We start from the raw sequence: 15,502 nt of genomic DNA on the forward strand, positions 1-15,502 counted from the left end.
GATGCAGCCTTTCTAATTCCATCCCCAAGCTAAAACCCCTGACCAAGCTTTTATCACGTTGCATCTCAATTACTGTAGCATCCTGCTTTCTGGCCTAGACAAATGCAATCTTGCCCCACTCGGAACACTGCTGAAAGATCATCCTCTGAGCCTATTTGGACCATGTTACCCCTCTCTTTGAATCCCTCTACTGGCTCTGCCTTCTCTATTGCACAAAACAAGCTGCTTGTCTTCACTTTCTAGTCCCTTCACAGCCAAGGGCACAACCTTGCATCTCTTGTTTGCTGTCAATACGTCAAATCTCACCTCTAAGTGATCCAGGATTCCAGCCTCTATCATCCATTTTTTAAATTTTCAAATAAACATTTTCATGCTTTCTCCCAAGTTGCTCCTCATGCTTGGAAGCAATTCCACGTAAATGTCCCCAAAGCTGCCTCGTTATCCATTTTCAAAACCCTACTCAAAACTCTGCTTCACTGTGATCCATGCAAAAAAAAAATGACAACAGTTAGGCTGCTGGTGTGCAGAGACCACTGCCTATCACGCAGATCGGTTATAGAAATGTAGGACTAGAAGGGACCTCAATAAATCATCTAGTTCAGTCCCCTGCATTGAGGTAGGACTAATTATTATCCCTGACAGGCGTTTCTTTAACTTTTTCTTGAAAATCTCCAGTGGCAGAGATGCCACAACTTCCCTAGGTAATATGTTCCAGTGCTTAACCACCTTTATAGTTAGGAAGTTTTTCCTAATGTCCAACCTAAATCTCCCTTGCTGCAATTTAAGCGGATTGTTTCTTGTCCTGGCCTTGGTAGATAAGGAGAATAACTTATCGCCCTTCTCTTCATAACAACCTTTTTATTTACTTGAAAACTGTTATCATGTCCTGCCCTCAGTCTTCACTTCCCCAGACCATACAAACCCAAGTTTTTTCAATCTTTCCTCGTAGGCCATGTTTTCTAGACCTTTAATCATTCTTGTTGTTCTCCTCTGGACTTTCTCCAATTTGTCCACATATTTTCCAAAGTGTAGTGCTTAGAACTGCACACAATACTACTGTGAGGCCTTATCAGTGATGAGTAGAGTGGAACAATTACTTCTCAAGTCTTGCTGACAACACTCCTGCTAATGCATCCTAGAACGGTGTTCACTTTTTTGTAACAGTATTCCATTGCTGACTCTCATTTAGTTTGTGATCCACTATGACCCCAACCTTTTTCTGCAGTGCTCTGTCCTAGGCAGTCATTTCTCACTTTGTGTTTGTGCAATTGATTATTCCATTGTAAGTGCAGTACTTTGCATTTGTCCTTATTGAATTTCATCCTATTTATTTCACACCATTTCTCCAGTTTGTCAAGATCATTTTGAATTCTAATCCTGTCCTCCAAAACTCTTGCAACCCCTCCCAGCTTGGTATCATCCATAAACTTTGTCAGTGTATCCTAGGGTGACCAGATACCCTGATTTTATAGGGACAGTCGCAATTTTTGGGTTTTTTTCTTATATAGGCTCCTATTACCCCCCACCCCCGTCCTGATTTTTCACATTTGCTGTCTGGTCACCCTAGTGTATCCTCTGTGCCATTCTCCAAATTATTTATGAAGATAATGAATAGAACTGGATTCAGGACAGATCCCTGAGGGACCCCACTTGATATGCCTTTCCAGCTTGACTGGGAACCACTGATTATTCTGAGTATGCTTTTCCAACCAGTTCAGCATCTACCTTATAGTTAGTTCATCTAGACTGTACTTCTCTGGGTTTGCTTATGAGAAGATCATGTGAGACTGTATCAGAAGACTTACTAAAGTCCAGTTGTATCAAATGTACTGCTTCCCCCGCATCCACAAAGCTTATTACCCTGTCCAAGAGGGATGTTAGGTTGGTTTGGCATGTTGTTCTTGACAAATCCGTGTTGATTGTTACTTATCACCTTATCTTCTAGGTGCTTACAAACTGATTGGTACCTGGAAAAAATAATGGAGCAAATAAACAAAGTTAAGCTGACAAGTCTATAATTCCCTGGGCTGTCTTTATTCCCCTTTTTTATTGATAAATACTATATTTGCCCTTTTGCAGTCCTCTGGGATCTTTCCCATCCTCCGCGAGTTCTCAGAGATAATCACTGATGACTCAGAGGTCTCTTCAGCCATTTCCTTAGGTATCTCATCAGCCATTGCTGACCTGAAGACCTCCAACTTGTTGAAGCAATTCTTAATTTGTTCATTTCTAGGATAGCCTCAAATCTACCGTTTCTTCTTCGAGTGCTTGCTCATATCCATTCCAATTCGGTGTGCGCGCGCCGCGTGCATGTTCGTCGGAGACTTTTTACCCTAGCAACACTCGGTGGGCCAGCAGGTCGCCCCCTGGAGTGGTGCCGGTATGGCGCCTGATATATACCCCTGCTGGCCCGCCTGCTCCTCTGTTCCTTCTTACCGCCCATGTCGGTCGTTGGAACTGTGGAGCACGGCTAGCTGTTCTCCACCTCCCTAGCGTTTCACTCCTGTGTAGTATTGTGTATATAGTTCTTTTATTGTAGTTATAGTTATAGTTAGTGTTAAAATTAGTAATTTTTAGTTCTGTATATAGTTATAGAGGATCGGGAGTTCGCCCCTTTTCCTCCCCCCGGTACCCGGGCCCATGCCCGGTTCACCGGGCTTCAAACCTTGTGCAGCCTATCATCGGCCGATGCCCACAGGAGATCCGCACGACTCCTGTCTGAGGTGCCTAGGCGAGTCCCACCTTGCGGACAAGTGCCGGATCTGCAAGGCGTTTAAAGCCCGGACAAAGAAAGAGCGGGACAGTCGCTTAAAGCAGCTCTTGATGGAGGCAGCGCTGACTCCCCCATCGTCGACACCGACTCCGGCACCAGGACCAAGCGTTTCCTCCGCTCCGGACCACCTGGCACCAACAAAGGCTTTGCTTTCCCGCCCGGCACCGGCTCAACACCCCAGCTGGCACCGCTCCCTCTCCCCGAGGAGCAAGAAGCACAGGACTCCTGCGGCACCTACAACTGCACCGCAGTCGGAGCGTGCTTCCAAACCGGACCGCCCGGCACCGTCATCTGCCGCGGCACTGAGCATTGTCGCACCGTCGATTCCAGCTCCTCAGGAGCCGTTGAGTCTGGTGCCTCTCAGCTCCCCAGCATGACCTGCGGTTGAGCTCATCGCACCCTCACGCTGGAGACCTTCTCCGTGGCACACGACCTCATCGCTCTCACAGAGCCCGAACTGCCCCAACCCCCGGCACCGCCGGTGTGGGTTATTCAGTCGATGGGCAAGCCCACCATGGTGCAGCCGCATTCGCCGGGCACTACCGAGCACCGTCGGTCCCGCTCCAGATCGAGGGACTACTCTCAGCGTCATCGATCAAGATCCCAGCGCCGCTCGCAGTCCCGGTACCGTTCCCCGCGGCACCGATCGTACTCGCGGCACCGCTCGAGATCCCAGTCGCCGTCGTACTACTCCCAGCACCCGTCCAGATCGCGGCACCGACGCTCCTACCATAGCCGTTCCCAGCACGACAGCGCACGGCACCGGTCGACCTCCCGGCACCGAGCTGGTAGCAGGTCCCGGTCCCGATCGAGATATCGCCACGACTCCTGGTACCGCTCACCGGCACCACGCAGAGGCGAAATCTATGGGCGCAGAGGCCTGGCACAGTCATCGTCAGCTCCTCCGTGGCCTTCACGTCACTCGTCCGCCTCTCCACACGTGGACAGTGCCTCCTACGGGGGTTCTGATGCACAGGCCCACCTGGACCATGGACCACCGCAATGGTCCTTTTGGACGCCTTGGGCATACCACCAAGCCCAGGGCGAATCATTGGGCCCAGCACGCTCCAGCCATTCGGAGCACCGTGCACCAGAGGCCACAGTCAGCCGGCCTCCCCCCTCGGGTACGGAGGAAGACCTTGCACATCCCCTGGCACAGCAGGATGTCCCAGAGACAGAGGTCCCTCAGGATGAGGCTTCCGTACAAGAACCACTCCTCCCTGGGTTATCTTCTTCCTCTTCCCCAGATGAGGCGGTAGCGGGCACATCATCGTCGGGGCCCCCGCCGATTGATCTCCGGGCACATCAGGACCTTCTGCGGTGCTTTGCCCAAAATATAAACCTTCCTGTAGAGGAAGTTCCTGAAGTGGAGGACCCGGTGGTCAGCATACTTTCTGCAGAAGCGCCGACTAGGGTGGCCCTCCCCTTCATCAAATCCATCCAAGCAAAGGCGGACACCATATGGCAGTCTCTGGCCTCCATTCCACCCACAGCCCGCGGAATGGAAAGAAAATATATGGTGCCATCCAAGGGGTATGAGTACCTCTACGTACACCTCGCCACCTGCTCGTTGGTGGTACAATCAGTCAACGAGCGGGAGCGCCATGGCCAGCAAGCTCCTGTGCCAAAATCCAGAGAAGCCAGGCGCATGGACTTGCTGGGCCGCAAGATTTACTCTGCGGGAGGCCTTCAGCTCCATGTGGCAAACCAGCAGGCCCTCTTGAGCCGATGCAGCCACAACACCTGGGAGGCTGTCGGCAAGTTCACTGAATTAATTCCCCAGGACTCACACCAGGAATTTTCAGCTCTCCTGGAAGAGGGGAAGAGGGTCGCCAGGACCACACTGCAAGCGTCCTTAGATGCCGCAGATTCGGCAGCCAGAATGCTGGCATCTGGTGTAGCCATGCGTCGAATATCATGGCTTCAGGCTTCCGGACTACCGCCCGAGTTGCAGTATACGATCCAAGACCTGCCATTCAACGGGCAGGGTCTTTTCTTTTAGAAAACAGATTCCAGGCTACAGAGTCTGAAGGATAACCGGGTTATCATGCGTTCACTGGGAATGCACACACCCTAGACTCAGAGACGGCCATTCCGCCCATACCCTCAGCGTCCTTACACCCCACCTCGACCCAGACAGGATTTTACCTGGAGACGAGGCCGCCCGAACCGCAGACGTCAGTCGGGTCCTCAAGGGGGTAACAATTCTGGGTCCGCCAAACCACCGCAGGGACCCAAAGCAAACTTTTGAGGGTGCGCCCGAGAGCAGTATACCAATCCCCTCCCTGGATCCTCTTCATTTTCTCAATCGCCTCCACCCCTTCCTGCAGGCGTGGTCCCAACTGACCTCAGATTGTTGGGTCCTGCGCACAGTGGAGTTTGGATACTGTCTTGAGTTTATTTCTCCACCCCCCTCCCATCCTCCCTCCTCAGGGACCCCTCTCACGAGCAACTTATCATCCAGGAGATTCGCAAGCTCCTCTTCATCGGAGCTATAGAGGAGGTGCCGAAGGAGTTAAGGGGCAAGGGCTTTTATTCCCGGTATTTCTTAATCCCCAAGTCAAAAGGGGGCCTCCGACCCATCCTGGACCTGCGAGGACTGAACAAATTCATCAAGAAGTTCAAGTTCCGCATGGTATCCTTAGGAACCATCATTCCTTCCCTGGATCCCGGAGACTGGTACGCTGCTCTCGACATGAAGGACACATACTTCCACATTGCAATTTTTCCTCCGCACAGGAGGTATCTACGCTTTGTGGTAAATCAGGATCACTACCAATTTACTGTCCTCCCCTTTGGTCTCACCTCGGCCCCTCGGGTATTCACCAAATGTATGGCGGTCGTTGCTGCTTCCCTGCGCCCTCGTTGTATTCACGTCTTCCCTTACCTCGATGACTGGCTTATCCGAGGCACTTCGGAGGCTCAGGTGATCGGCCACGTCGCCATCATCAGGGAGCTGTTTGTGAGTCTAGGCTTGACCATCAACCCAGACAAGTCCACTCTGGTGCCTACACAGAGGATAGAGTTCATCGGGGCAATGCTGGACTCCAGCCTTGCGACAACCAGTCTACCCCTGCACCGGTTCCAAGCCATAGTTTCCGTGGTCAAAGGTCTACAAGCCTTTCCGACCACATCTGCTCGAACTTGCCTCGCTCTCCTGGGTCACATGGCCGCATGCACCTTCGTCACGAGGCATGCAAGACTGCACATGCACCCGCTGCAGACCTGGCTCGCGTTGGTCTATCAGCCAGGCAGGGACGCCATAGACACAATCATAACGATTCCACTGACTATTCTAGGCTCCCTCAGCTGGTGGACGGCGTCCTCCCAAGTGTGTGCGGGCCTACCATTTCACGCCCCCCAGCCCTCCGTGTCCCTGACAACGGACGCGTCATCGCTAGGCTGGGGTGCACACCTGGGGACCCTGCGCACACAGGGTCTCTGGTCGCCAAAGGAGCTAACGCTCCACATCAATGTGCGCGAGCTGCGGGCAGTCCGATTGGCATGCCAAACGTTTCAACGCCATTTACACGGCCATTGTGTTGTGGTGTTCACAGACAACACAACGACCATATATTACATCAACAAGCAGGGCGGGACTCGGTCCTCCCCGCTGTGTCAGGAAACAATACGCCTGTGAGACTTTAGTATAGCCCACTCTATTCATCTAGTGGCCTCCTTTCTCCCGGGAGTACGGAACACCCTCGCGGATCACCTGAGCAGGTCCTTTCTATCCCACGAATGGTCCATCCGTCCGGACATCCTTTATTCAGTTTTCCGAAGGTAGGGGTTTTCCCGAATAGACCTGTATCATAACTCTAGTCCCAGATTTGGACCTTAGCGTCCAAAATATGGGGGTTAGCATGAAAACCTCCAAGCTTAGTTACCAGCTTGGACCTGGTACTTGCTGCCACCACCCAAAAAATTAGAGTGTTTTGGGGCACTCTGGTCCCCCTGAAAAACCTTCCCTGGGGACCCCAAGACCCAAATCCCTTGAGTCTCACAACAAAGGGAAATAATCCTTTTTCCCTTCCCCTCTCCAGGTGCTCCTGGAGAGATACACAGACACAAGCTCTGTGAATCCAAACAGAGTGACTCCCCCTCTCCGTTCCCAGTCCTGGAAACAAAAGCACTTTCCTCTTCACCCAGAGGGAATGCAAAATCAGGCTAGCAAATCCAACACACACAGATCTCCCCCTGATTTCTTCCTCCCACCAATTCCCTGGTGAGTACAGACTCAAAGTTTTCTTTACTGGGAAATTTCAGGGAAATTAACAGGTTTTAAAAAGAAAGAAAAATACATACAAATGGTCTCTCTGTATTAAGGTGACAAATACAGGGTTAATTGCTTAAAAGAAATATGAATAAACAGCCTTATTCAAAAAGAATACAAATCAAAGCACTCCAGCACTTATATTCATGCAAATACCAAAGAAAAGAAACCATATAACTTACTATCTGATCTCTTTGTCCTTACACTTAGAAACAGAAGATTAGAAAGCAGAAACTACTTCTCCAAAGCTCAGAGAAAGCAGGCAGACAGACAAAGACCTCAGACACAAAATTCCCTCCACCCAAAGTTGAAAAAATCCGGTTTCCTGATTGGTCCTCTGGTCAGGTGCTTCAGGTGAAAGAGACATTAACCCTTAGCTATCTGTTTATGACAACCTGTTCGCCTCCAGATCGAACAGGAAATGCCAGGTGTTCTGCTCTCTACAGGGTCGCTCCCCGGGCTCCCTGTCGGACACGTTCCTGATCCCGTGGACGGGACATCTTTGTTACGCTTTTCCACCCTTTCCTCTCGTCCACCGAGTCCTGATCAAGATCCAGAGAGACAGAGCCTGCCTCATCCTGATCTCTCCGGCTTGGCCGCGGCAGCCCTGGTACACCATGCTGCTCGACCTGTCCCTGGCAGTCCCAATTCCCCTGCCTCCTTGGCCAGATCTGATCACGCAGGATTTCGGCAGGATGCGCCATCCGGACCTACAGTCCCTCCATCTGACTGCATGGCTCCTGGCTGGTTAAGCCAGTCGGAGTTGCGCTGTTCCACAACAGTACAACAAGTGTTGCTGGGCAGCAGAAAACCTTCCACGCGTTCAACCTACCTCGCGAAATGGAAGCGCTTCTGCTACTAGTGCAACCAGCACGGCCATTCTCCACATTCCGTAGTAGTCCCCACTATTCTGGACTACGTGTGGTCTCTCAAGCAGCAGGGATTGGCGATCTCCTCTCTACGGGTACATCTTGCGGCTATATCCACCTTCCATCCAGGCGAGGCTGGCAAGTCAGTTTTTTCGCACCCTATGGTGTCAAGATTCCTCAAGGGCTTGGAGCGACTATATCCTCAGGTCAAACGGCCTACCCCTACTTGGGACCTGAACCTTGTCTTAACCAGGCTCATGGCGCCCCCCTTCGAACCTTTAGCCACATGCTCGCTGCTGTACCTGTCCTGGAAAGTGGCCTTCCTAGTCGCTATCACCTTGGCTAGATGAGTCTCGGAGCTTCGGGCACTGACCGTGGACCCTCCATATACTGTATTCCATAAGGACAAGGTACAGCTGCGACCACACCCGGCGTTCCTCCCTAAGGTCGTCTCCACCTTTCATGTTAACCAGGACATCTTCCTGCCAGTCTTTTGCCCAAAGCCGCATTCCTCCAGATGGGAGCAACAGCTCCATTTTTTAGATGTCCGAAGGGCTCTCGCTTTCTACAGAGAGGACCAAACCCTTCCGCCGTTCACCTCAATTGTTTGTGGCAGTGGCTGAACGCATGAGGGGCATGGCAATCTCCTCCCAGCGTATCGCATCCTGGGTGACATCCTGCATTCGGGCATGTTACGACTTGGCCCATGTTCCGACGGGTCCTCTTACCGCCCATTCTACCCGGGCTCAAGCTTCATCTGCCGCGTTTTTGGCCCATGTCCCCATACAGGAAATCTGCCGCGCGGCCACCTTGTCTTCCGTACACACCTTTGCATCACACTATGCACTGGTCCAGCAGGCTAGAGACGATGCCGCATTCGGCGCAGCGGTTTTACATTCCGCAACATCTCGCTCCGACCCCACCGCCTAGGTAAGGCTTGGGAATCACCTAATTGGAATGGATATGAGCAAGCACTCGAAGAAGAAAAGACGATTACTCACCTTTGTAACTGTTGTTCTTCGAGATGTGTTGCTCATGTCCATTCCACACCCACCCTCCTTCCCCACTGTCGGAGTAGCCGGCAAGAAGGAACTGAGGAGCAGGCGGGCCAGCAGGGGCATATATCAGGCGCCATACCGGCGCCACTCCAGGGGGCGACCTGCCGAACCACTGAGTGTTGCTAGGGTAAAAAGTCTCTGACGAACGTGCACGCGGCGCACACACACCTAATTGGAATGGATATGAGCAACACATCTCGAAGAACAACAGTTACAAAGGTGAGTAACCGTCTTATTTACACTGATGTTGGCTATGCTAGTTGTCTGATCACTGCTAACCTTTTTGGTAAAAACTGAATCATAGAATATCAGGGTTGGAAGGGACCTCAGGAGGTCATCTAGTCCAACCCCCTGCTCAAAGCAGGACTAATCCCCAGATAACTTTTTGCCCCAAATCCCTAAAAGGCCCCCTTAAGGACTGAACTCACAACCCTTGGTTTAGCAGGCCAATGCTCAAACCACTGAGCTATCCCTTCCCCCCCAAAACAAAAGCATTTAACACTTCAGTCATAGCTGCATTTTCTGTTGTGGTCTTTCCCTCCTCATTGAGTAATGGGCCTAACCTGTCCTTCCTCTTCCTCATGCTTCTAATATATTTGTAAAATATTTTCTTGTGACCCTATATGTCCCTAGCTAATTTACTCTTGTTTTTGGCCTTGGCCTTTCTAATTTTGCCCCTACATTCTTGTGTTGGGGTTTTTTATATATGTTCATCCTTCATAATTTGACATAGTTTCCACTTATTGCATTACTCTTTTTTTTTTTTTTTTTTTAAATTTCAGGTACTTGAACTCCTGGTTAAGCCAGGGTAATCTCTTACCATACTTCCTATCTTTCCCATGTTTTGGGATTGTTTGCTGTTATGCCGTTAATAGTGTCTCTTTGAAAAACTGCCAATTCTCCAGAACTCTTGTTTGACTTGCTTCGTATGGGCTCTTACCTACCAATTCTCTGAGCTTGCTAACATCTTCCTTCTTGACATCCATTGTCTTTATTCTACTGTTTTCCCTCCTACCATTCCTAAAAATCATAAACTCATCATTTCATGATCATTTTCACTCAAGCTGCATTCCACCTTCAGTTCTCTATCAGTTCCTCTCTACTTGTCAGAATCAAATCTAAAACAGCCTGTCCCGTAGTCATTCTCTCCACCTTCTGTAATAAAAAGTTGTTGCATTCCAACAACTTTTTGGATAATCTGTGCCCTGCTGTATTTTCCCAAAAGACGGCTGGGTAGTTGAAGTCCCCCATCCCTAGCAACTCCTGTGCTTTGGATGATTTTGCTAATTGCCTCATCCACGTCTTCTTCCTTGATATACAAGGCAACACCTCCTCCCTTTTTTATTCCTTCCTAAACAAGGTGTACCCTTCTATACCAATATTCTAGTCAGGTGAATTATCCCATCAGCTCTCTGTGATGACAATTATATCATCATTGTGATTATTTACTAATATTTCTAATTTTTGCATTAGTGTACAGATATCTAAGATGTTCATTAGATGGGCAGGGACCATCTTTTCTGTGTTCGTACAGTGCCTGGCACTATGACCAGGACTCCTAGGCACTATGGTCATGCAAATAATAACAGTAATCTGTTTTGACCCATATTCTGCCCAGTCTACAAAGCAGCAATGCCAGCGGTAGTTCTGTGTGCAGATCAAGTGCAGTATGTGGTGCTTTCATATCTGTTTACAAACAAGATGTCTATTGCATATAGAAACACTATCAAGGTTAGCCCTAGGCCCCACTTTCAGTATTCACCTATGTGTGAATGTTCATCTCCCATCTGAAGGAAAGGGTGAAGGCAATCTGATTTGTAAACAGACCCTCTAAAGCTAAGCAGAGACTCTAACACAGTGGTTCTCAAGTAGGGATACATGTACCCCTGGGGGCCTTCAGAGGTCTTCCAGGGAGTACATCAACTCATTTAGATGTTTGCCTAGTTTTACAACAGGCTATATAAAATGCACTAGCGAAGTCAGTACAAACTAAAATTTCATACGGACAATGACTTGTTTATACTGTTCTATATATGATACACTGAAATGTAAGTACAGTATTTGTATTCCAATCCATTTATTTTATAATTATATGTTAATGAAAGATTGCTTATGTTCTCATTTTTAACAGTGTGCTGTGACACTTTTGTATTTTTATGTCTGATTTTGTAAGCAAGTAGTCTTTAAGTGAGGTGACACTTGAGGGTATGTACAAATCAGACTCCTGAAGTCTGGAAGGGTTGAGACCCACTCCTCTAACACAGTGGTTTTCAAACTTTTTTTTCTGGGGACTCAATTGAAGAAAATTGTTAATGCCCATGACCCAACAGAGCTGGGGATGAGGGGCGTAAGAGGGGTTCAGGACTGGGGCAGAGAGTTGGGGTATGGCGGTGCAGACTACAGGGTGGGGCTGGGGGTGCAGGCTCTGGGGTGGGGCCGGGGATGAGGAGGAGTTTCAGGTGCAAGAAGGGGTCCCAGGTTTGGGGTGGGCTCAGGGCTTGGGCAGGGGAATTGGGCACAGGGTTGGAGCACGGCCTTACCTTCGACGGCTCCTGGTCAGCAGCACAGCCAGGGTGCAGAAGCAGGCTTTCCGCCTGTCCTGGCATGGCGGACCAGGCTGCGTCCTGGAAGCGGCCAGCAGCAGGTCTGGCTCCTAGGCAGAGGCGCACAAGTGGCTTTGCATGGCTCTCGTCTGCAGGCACTGCCCCCCCAGCTCCCATTGGCTGGAAACCGTCCAATGGGAGTGCAAAGTCGGTGCTTGGGGTGAGGGCAGCGCATGGAGTCCTGTGGCCCCCTGCCTAGAAGCCTGACCTGCTGCTGGCTGCTTCCAGGGCACAGCGCAGTGTCAGAACAGATAGGCAGTAGCCTGTCTTAGCTGGGCAGCACCGCCGAGGGGACTTTTAATATACCAGTCGGCGGTGCTGACCAGAGCAACTCAGTGCCTTACATGCCTTGATCCAGGACCCGAATTTTGAAACACTGCTCTAACACACACATACCATCCAACTAATCATACCAGCATGACTAAATACAAGTATAAATAGAAATGGTATATCACAAGTAGTTTGTGTCAAAGTGTTTAGCAGGTAGATTGTGGTGAGATTTGCCTGAATGCAATTTTCAGATTAGACACCTAACATCCATATTTCAATATCCTGCATATATCACTGTGCAGGACATCTTTTGATACTTAATCAAAATGATTTCTCCTTTTAGGATTGAAGAGCATAATTCATGGCAGATTTAAGAAAACCAGAATATGGCAGAAATGAGAATATTTAAAAATACTGAGTTGTGATCGCAGATTCTCATATGCATTCATTTTGTCAAACTACACTGACTTTGAAAATAAATTAATTTGTCCCAGTAACACACTGAAAAGCAGCAGATAATGATTACTCAGCACCATTTTCTCTCCATACAGTTTTGAAGTATGACAGGAAATGCTGCAGTAGTTTCAAAAGTGAAAGATGTAGGTGAGCATTTTCCCCCTTTTTTCCTATTTCTATATAAAGAACACGTTCACTAATTCACTGTACATCTTAGTCATAATATAATGTCTAGAAGAACCTACAGCTATCTTTACTTTCACATTAAAGAAAAATGTACTCATATTTCTGAAGCTGTAATTTTAATGTTTCCTTCCTTTTAACAATAAAAACTAGTAATCAGGAAAAATTCAAACACTTAGCAAATTTAGTTACAATAAAAACCTTCCCAAATGTGAATGATTAGTGTTTTGGTAAGAAAGAGAGTCAGTGTGTGAGATAATGAACTGTTGATTAGCCCACTGGTAAAATATGATTCCCCAGTCTTATAATGATCTTGTGATTGAATTGCTGAAGTGAAGAAACTGAAGTGAAGAAACTGATATAAGTTCTAATTAGTATTTTCCATTAGAAAGAACATTCTAACACTTATGAGAGGCTCCAGCAAGGGGCAGTGTAGGACATAGAAAACAGACCTACTGGTAATCAACTTTTCCCTGGAGAAGTTTGGAACATATTTCAGTTCTTATTGTAAAGAAAGGCAAAAGCAAATAAAATAGTTTTAAACTTAAAGAGTGTGTGTGTGTGTGTGTGTGTGTGTGTGTGTGTGTGTGTGTGTGTGAGAGAGAGAGAGAGAGAAGAGGATTTTTCAAGTTTATATGTGAATAAAATCACAAGTATATTGGTCAGGTGGGTAGCTGAACTAAAAAATTGAAAGGAAGCATCTTTTCCTAAATGCACTTAAAGAAAACAAATGATTGCATCAAATATAAGTGCACTCCTTGTTCAAAATTAAATACATTTGGGACGGGGGGGGGGGGACTGCTCGCAGAAGTAAGGGCTGCACTGGATCTGGAGGTGTAATTTCCAGCTCAAGTGGATAAGCCCACGCTAGTTCAATCAGAGCTACTGTGCTTAAAAATAGAAGTATAGCCATGGTAGCACAAGTGATGGGATGGGCTGGCCACCCCAAGTACATGCCAAGCCTCAGACTAGATCATATAAGGGGCAACTAGCCAGGGTTGCTGGGGCTGCACTTCTGTTTTTAGGAGAACTCAGTGAGAGCTAGTGCCTGTATTGCTAGCTGAGCTGGAAATTACATGGTCAGTGTAGACAAGTTATTTTGCCTTTTGAAAAATACACAAAACTCACTTTTAAAAAAAAGTTTCTATTAGAAGATTAGTATAATTATACAGCTAATATATATGTCTTACCTACCAACAGAAAACAGAGGGTGAAATCCTGGCCCATTGAAATCAATACCAAAACACCCACTGACTTCATTGGGGTTAGGATTTCACACAAACCACTATACAGAATTGAAGTAGGAGTCGAACAGTAATTCTCATTGTACAAAGGCATTTTTTTAAAGTGCCTAAACTTTACCCCTCCCCAAACCCTTCATGTCAGTGGGTCTGAATAGAATGCAAAACAGAGCAGACATTGTCTCAAGGTATCTTTATACCATAGTTTACTTTTTGTCTTCTAACTGTGTCACAGTAACAGTTACAATGATGATAATGAACTCTGAATGTTCAGTACCATAAAACCTGAATTATGTTTTTCTATTAAGTTCAGGGCTTGTCAAAGTCATTTTTTAAAAAAAATAATTGTACTTTCTTATGGTGCAGCATTGCATGGAATGACATCAAATTGCAGAGACAGAACAAAATAGAAGTTTGATTTGGTAACTGGAAGTTCTATTAGTAAAAGCTTGGATGTGCTCATCAACTCATAAATGATAATGTCATTATTTTTGGAATCTAATTCTAGTAGTCTCCTGTAAATCTAGTTAACTATATATATAGTAGGTTAATTTTATATGAAAAAATTACTAGAAATGTAAAACTGATTTTTCATTCCTCTAGTTTACTGAGGAAGCCATATCTTTTGAATCTACAGTCCAGTCAGTTTTCCCCCTCCCCACCCCCAAAGATTTCCCCTTGAGAAATGCAAGTGATTGAGTTTGTTTGAATTTCCGAGGATGTGTGAGTGATGGACTCAAATGTCCAGTTGCTAGGAGAAGGGTCTGTTGTTGTCTTCAGTACTACTGGTTTTCTGTATCCTGATTGCTCAAAAATTTTTTAGCAAAAAAGAGCTATATGGTTTGCTTTCTAACAAGCCCATCAGTTGGCTCTACGCAATTATATTCCATCTGTTTAAATATATGTTACATTCTTATTAAAGCCTAGAAGTTAAGGAAACTGCCCAAGTTCCCTAATTTAGATTTCACTTATGAATGTTTTTATGGTGGGAGGTGGATACATCTGTGTATTGAGTCTAATGAGGAAAGCACATCTCCAGTAGTGGAATGCTAATGCATTTCAGTGTGTTTGGCCCCGAAAAAGAAAAAAGACAGTCAATTAAATTTACTGTAAGCGTCTCATCGGATCACTAACACTTGATATTTAAATAGAACTTTAAGATGAGTTAATAATAAAGACTTAATGGATTCACTTAGCCAAGCTCAAAGCCTTTGGTGTACTTCATAAAGAGTCTGTCTCACTCCCTGAGTTTTTATTAAAATAAAACGTGGCCTGCAGTGAAGCTGACAGCTGAGCAGTTAGGTTACAAATTCGATTGTGATGGCAGGGCAGGCAGAATGAATATTACCATTCCAGCTTGTCAGAGCCAGGGTAGAAACGGGGGCTGATAAATAGTGGAGCTCGGCCCACATAGTAATATGGTTCATGCAACACAGAGGATTCTGGCCTAGTGCATAGTCAGAGAAGGTTCATTGTGCCAGCAGAGTGGTATGAACATTAAAATTCATAGCCATTTGCTGTATGGTAGATTTGAAGGTTTCATTATGAAAAATTCTGTCAATAAAATAATAGATGTTCAAATGACAGTTGTTTGTTTTTTAAACATGGCTACAATACTATACAGACATGGTAAATACATTTGAGCAAGGGAGTGACCTCCTTTCATGAAGTGTAATAAACTGCTGTGCTTATGAGTAATAAAAGCCTTATCTACACTGAATTAGGCCTTGTCTGCACTACAGAGTTTTGTTGACAAAAGTTAGCTTTCATCAACAA

The 15,502-nt window shown here is 47.0% G+C and overlaps 1 protein-coding gene and 1 long non-coding RNA gene across 8 annotated transcripts in view; one reads left to right on the forward strand and one right to left on the reverse strand.

Moving 5' to 3' along the window:
- LOC115646061 (poly(rC)-binding protein 3-like) overlaps nt 1-15,502 on the forward strand; it is a 519,652-nt gene that overhangs the window by 176,779 nt on the left and 327,371 nt on the right. The gene's annotated exons all lie outside the window — the stretch shown is intronic.
- Nucleotides 5,493-11,181, reverse strand: LOC115646064. Its single transcript, XR_003998921.1, has 3 exons — nt 11,103-11,181; nt 10,561-10,566; nt 5,493-5,502 (listed from the first exon to the last, which is right to left on the reverse strand). It is a non-coding gene; the product is annotated as an uncharacterized LOC115646064 (long non-coding RNA).

The sequence above is a fragment of the Gopherus evgoodei genome, chromosome 2 (assembly GCF_007399415.2).
Source record: "Gopherus evgoodei ecotype Sinaloan lineage chromosome 2, rGopEvg1_v1.p, whole genome shotgun sequence".
Taxonomy (NCBI): domain Eukaryota; kingdom Metazoa; phylum Chordata; order Testudines; family Testudinidae; genus Gopherus; species Gopherus evgoodei.